This window comes from Rattus norvegicus, chromosome 4, assembly GCF_021556685.1.
Source record: "Rattus norvegicus strain SHRSP/BbbUtx chromosome 4, alternate assembly SHRSP_T2T, whole genome shotgun sequence".
NCBI classification, from domain to species: domain Eukaryota; kingdom Metazoa; phylum Chordata; class Mammalia; order Rodentia; family Muridae; genus Rattus; species Rattus norvegicus.
Window position 1 is genome coordinate 34,149,263 of NC_141537.1, and position 6,477 is coordinate 34,155,739.

Genomic DNA, 6,477 nt, shown 5'->3' on the forward strand with positions numbered 1-6,477 from the left:
GAGTTCTACATCTTCATCCGAAGGCTGCTCAGAGAATAATGGCATAGGATGAAGGTCTTAAAGCCCATGTTCACAGTGGCACACCTCCTCCAACAGGGCTAAACCTTCTAATAGTTCCACTCCCTGGGTTGACCATATACAAACCATCACACCATGTTTCTAAACAAGTCTAGATTATGCCCCACATGACTCACTCAGTCAGCCATTGCCTTATGTGAGCAGGCTCTGACCTTGTATGTTCTTGTAGTCTGTATAACCTCAACAGCTAACAAATCATATGCCTTCCATAGATTCAATGATGGATGTTGAGTAACTATCCAGTGACAAATTCCTTGGGTTTTCAATGTCTTAGAAGTCACTCTTACCAAACTGTTAAGTAGAGAAAGAACTCTTGAGTGCTTTGAAAGAAAATAATAGTAAGAAAAATGCATGAAAGACTCATATTGGAAGAATCTTTGTGAATATATATGTGGGCAATTTTCAAACTTCTGTATTCTAGGATGTTTTTCTTTAATTATTATTGTTAAGAATTAAATTCCTTCAATTTTATTTTGCTCAGTTGAGGTGTGTATTTTCCAGGTCCATTCAGTATTTCAGTTCATTAAGTTCTTTTAGTTTACTAGTCTCTGCGTTTAAGCTTGCCTTTTATTTCTTTAACCTTGTAAGTATGCTTGTCAATCCTATAGTTATTATTCTGGTATATACACTGTCTTTATAAGCCTATTTATGCTATAATTTGTTTCTCCTCTTCTTATTTATGTTTACTTTTCTTTCTTTTTCTTGAATGCCCACTCATTTGCCTTGGGAAAATAGTTACAGGGTTTTTGTAACACACAGTATAAAGTCACAAGAGGGCCTGCATTTGTTTCTGCCAAGGAGTTAGTTTACTAGCATGGCATAAGTAAGTTTATTACTTGTTATTTTTTATTGCTATATAAAAAATTTAGAACATATACTGATTACTATGAGATGCTTTGAAGTATTATACTTTGGGTAGTCTTTAAGTCAGGAAAATTTTTCTATCTCCTCAAATATTTGTCATTCTAGGTGGTAAAAACATTCAAGATCCTTTCTCATAGATTTTTGAAATATTAAGAGCATTTCTGTCATCTATACTAATTGCCTTGGGTAATAACACTCTTCACCTCCTCCACTCTATCTAACTGTAACTTAGAACTCGATGATTAACCCCTCAGCATCCATCATCCTTTCCCAGAAAACCCCTACTCTCTTGGTCTCTGGTAACTACCAATCTACCCTCAACTTCTCAGGGCTTCAGGTAGGTTGTGATGATTCAATGTGAATCTGAGCTCCAACTTTGAATAATGACAGGCATATGATTATCATCTCTCCCCAACATCCGATCTCTTCCTTCTCAACTGTCCTTTTAGTCTTCTGGGAGTAGAATGTGGGGGTAGTTCACATCGACTTTGACCTTAACTGAATATTTGTCTCTTTGAAATCTCGGGTTTTCTAGTAGGTGTTTCACTATCTGACTCCCTTTCGATTTAGCTTATGCTTCTTTTGTTCAGTTACAAACGTTCATAGACAAACGTTAAATAATTCATTAGCTCTGATGGTTAGAGATCAAAAAAAAGATTACCATATTATACAAAATGAACTGAATTATAAGTGTGCATGGCTTTTAATCATCATTTTTATTCAGAGTCTTCTCCATACCTACATTTTGTACATGCATAAAGTTTTGCATGCTTGTGTACATAGGTATGTGAAAGCCAGAAAACAGCTTCTGGGGTTGCTCTGTAGGCATCATCTACAATTGATTTTTGTTGATGTTGTTGTTGTTTGAGACAGTTTTTTACGGGCTGGCCTGAAGTATACAAAATATGCTAGACTTTCAGCCAGAAAGTCTCCAAGATCCACTTCCCTGTGCTGGGATTGCAAACACAAGCCACACAACTAGGTTTTTTTATGTAGATGTTGAGGATCGAATTTAATTCCTCATGCTTGTAAGGCAAGCAATCAAATAACTGAGCCCTCTACAACATACAGCCATGTTTTGAAACATAAATTATGACAGCTACGTCTAACATTCAGCTGGGCTACTCCTTCCTTGAAGTATTGAAAGTTATAAAATCTTAATGTCTGAATAAAAAGTGATTACACAGTTTAAACCATTTTATCCTGGTTTAAAACTATACACAAAACTTTAACTAAGTAGTGCTCTTTAGAATATAAATAGGTCTCGAGTCCTCATCACCAGTGTGGGAAGGGTTGACAGGACTCTGCCAGCTCTAGTGTGGCAAACATGTCCTGGCATGCCTGTCCCTTCTCTCCTATTCCCTCTAACTTGCAAAAAAATCTTTAGTTCAAATTCCTAAAGACAACTCCAAAGATCTATTCCCTTCTTTGGCCACTTCTCCGAAGTCTGACTACCAAGGTCCACCTATCAAAGTATTGAAGTCTAGCAATCAAAAGCCCCCTTTGGCTCACTGAATTAACACACTCAATTAAAATTGTCTGGTGTCATGATGCACTCCTTTAATCTCAGCACTCAAAAGGCAGAGGCAGTTCTCTCTCTGTGAGTTTAAGGATAGCCTGGTCTACAAAGTGAGTTCAAAGGACAGCCAGGACTGTTCACAGAGAAACCCTGTATCACCCCTCCTCAAATAATAAATAAAAAATAATAAAATAAATAAATAAACACCCATCCTAACATGGAGGCATTCCATTTTATGTTTAAAATCACCATTTGCCTGTGTCCTCTCTATTAAGAAATAGTCCTGACTGGCCCCCGAACCTCGCTGATCCCGGCCCAGAGCTCCCTGCTCCCAAACTCTGTGGGAGAAAGAGCTCATCACCCAGACAGGTGGGCACTCCTGAGACTGAGGGGACTTCTGCCCACCTTTGCCCACCTTTGCCCACATCCCTGGCCCTAGAGGAAACTGTATAGGGCCTCTGGGCACAGGAAGATAGGGGCAGTCAAGCTGCAGGGCATGATCATTTCAATAGATGCTGAGAAAGCATCTGACAAAATTCAACACTCCTTCATGATAAAAGTCCTGGAAAGAACAGGAATTCAAGGCCCATACCTAAACATAGTAAAAGCCATATACAGCAAACCAGTAGCTAACATTAAACTAAATGGAGAGAAACTTGAAGCAATCCCACTAAAATCAGGAACTAGACAAGGCTGCCCGCTCTCTCCCTACTTATTCAATATAGTTCTCAAAGTCCTAGCCAGAGGAATCAGAAAACAAAAGGAGATCAAAGGGAGAGAGATTGGAAAAGAAGTCAAAATATCACTATTTGCAGATGATATGATAGTATATTTAAGTGATCCCAAAAGTTCCACCAGAGAACTACTAAAGCTGATAAACAACTTCAGCAAAGTGGCTGGGTATAAAATTAACTCAAATAAATCAGTAGCCTTCTTCTACACAAAAAAGAAACAAACCGAGCAAGAAATTAGTGAAACGACACCCTTTATAATAGTCCCAAATAATATAAAGTACCTTGGTGTGACTTTAACCAAGCAAGTGAAAGATCTGTACAATAAGAACTTCAAGCCTCTGAAGAAAGAAATTGAAGAAGATCTCAGAGGATGGAAAGATCTCCCATGCTCATGGATTGGCAGGATTAATATAGTAAAAATGGCCATTTTACCAAAAGCCATCTACAGATTTAATGCAATTCCCATCAAAATACCAATCCAATTCTTCATAGAGTTAGACAGAACAATTTGCAAATTCATCTGGAATAACAAAAAACCCAGGATAGCTAAAACTATCCTCAACAATAAAAGGACTTCTGGGGGAATCACTATCCCTGAACTCAAGCAGTATTACAGAGCAATAGTGATAAAAACTGCATGGTATTGGTACAGAGACAGGCAGGTAGACCAGTGGAATAGAATTGAAGAACCAGAAACAAATCCACACACGTATGGTCACTTGATTTTTGACAAAGGAGCCAAACCCATGGAAAATGGAAAAAAGATAGCATTTTTCAACAAATGGTGCTGGGTCAACTGGAGGTCAGCATGTAGAAGAATGCAGATCGATCCATGCTTATCACCCTTACAAAGCTTAAGTTCAAGTGGATCAAGGACTTCCACATCAAACCAGATACACTCAAACTAATAGAAGAAAAAGTGGGGAAGCATCTCGAACACATGGGCACTGGAAAAAATTTCCTGAGCAAAACACCAATGGCTTATGCTCTAAGATCAAGAATCGACAAATGGGATCTCATAAAACTGCAAAGCTTCTGTAAGGCAAAGGATACTGTTTTTAGGACAGAACGGCAACCAACAGATTGGGAAAAGATCTTTACCAATCCTACAACAAATAGAGGGCTTATTTCCAAAATATACAAAGAACTCAAGAAGTTAGACTGCAGGGAGACAAATAACCCTATTAAAAATGGGGTTCAGAGCTAAAGAAAGAATTCGCAGCTGAGGAATGCCGAATGGCTGAGAAACACCTAAAGAAATGTTCAACATCTTTAGTCATAAGGGAAATGCAAATCACAACAACCCTGAGATTCCACCTCACACCAGTCAGAATGGCTGAGATCAAAAACTCAGGTGACAGCAGATGCTGGCAAGGATTCGGAGAAGGAGGAACACTCCTCCATTGTTGGTGGGATTGCAGACTGGTACAACCATTCTGGAAATCAGTCTGGAGGTTCCTCAGAAAACTGGACATTGCACTTCCCAGCTATACCTCTCTTGGGCACATACCCAAAAGATGCTCCAACATATAACAAAGACACATGCTTCACTATGTTCATAGAAGCCTTATTTATAATAGCCAGAAGCTGGAAAGAACCCAGATGCCCTTCAACAGAGGAATGGATACAGAAAATGTGGTACATCTACACAATGGAATATTACTCAGCTATCAAAAACAATGACTTTATGAAATTCATAGGCAAATGGATGGAACTGGAAAATATCATCCTGAGTGAGGTAACCCAATCACAGAAAGACCTACATGGTATGCACTCATTAATACGTGGCTATTAGCCCAAATGCTTGAATTACCTTAGATGCACAGAACACATGAAACTCAAGAAGGATGATCAAAATACAAAGGCTTCATTCCTTCTTTAAAAGAGGAACAAGAATACCCTTGGGAGGGAATAGAGAGGCAAAGTTTAGAACAGAGACTGAAGGAACGCCTATTCAGAGCCTGCCCCACAAGTGGCCCATACAAATACAGCCACCAAACTAGATAAGACAGATCAAGCAAAGAAGTACAGGCTGACAGGAACTGGCTGTAGACCTTTCCTGAGAGACACAGCCAGAATACAGCAAATACATAGGCGAATGCCAGCAGCAAACCACTGAACTGAGAATAGGACCCCTGTTGAAGGAATCAGAGAAAGAACTGGAAGAGCTTGAAGGGACTCGAGACCCCATATGTACAACAATGCCAACCAACCAGAGCTTCTAGGGACTAAGCCACTACCTAAAGACTATACATGGACTGACCCTGGGCTCTGACCTCATAGGTAGCAATGAATATCCTAGTAAGAGCACCAGTGGAAGGGGAAGCCCTGGGTCCTGCTAAGACTGAACCCCCAGTGAACTAGATTGTTGGGGGGAGGGTGGTAATGGGGGGAGGATGGGGAGGGGAACACCCATAGGGAAGGGGAGGGGGAGAGGTTAGGGGGATGTTGGCCTGGAAACCGGGAAAGGGAATAACATTTGAAATGTAAATAAGAAGTACCCAATTTAATAAAGATGGAAAGAAAATTTTCAAAAAGAAAGAAGAGAAAAGAAAAAAGAAAAGAAAAGAAATAGTCCTTTGTCCTGTTCCCAATCTCTCTCAACTCTGGGACAAATACTCCTCCTCTTTCTCTGTTGTCTCTGTCCTCTCCATTGTTCCTGTTTCCTTCTCTCTCTTCCTCTATCTCCTGCATCTGTCCCTTATCTGTCCTTCTAGGGCTAATAAATCTCTTTGAGCTGAGAACTTGGACTTGTGGTGTCTTGAAGTTCCCTACAGGAAAGGTGGTGGTAATCAACCACGAATTATTGGCTATTATTTGCTTGTTTGTTTGTTTGTTGTTGTTTTAACCAATATAGGAATGTCTTTACTTATTCTCATCAAATTAAGTTTAGATTTGTCCTTAGTACATGCCATTTAGCCAGAATTTTTGTTTTCATTTTAGATTTATTGGTGCCAGTCCGTTGGAGGCTGCTTACTAAGTGTTTATTGAGTTAACTAGTCGAAAAGCTGATCATGCCTGAAGAAGATAACTGTCCCAGGGCCCTTCATACATTCAGAGCCAAGATTAGTGGCACTTATAGTGGAAATATCAGTATAAATAAGCCTTATTCAAATAAAAAACAACATAACATGTGCCAAAGCTAGCTGGTGAGATTTATGTATATTAAATTTCCAGAGTCCTCCTCCCTGTATGACTATATTTTGCAGCAAATCCATGTTCAAGGCAGGCTTTGGAGTTTAAAGATGAGAGTTACAGGTCAGAATATGTGCCTGGAAGATG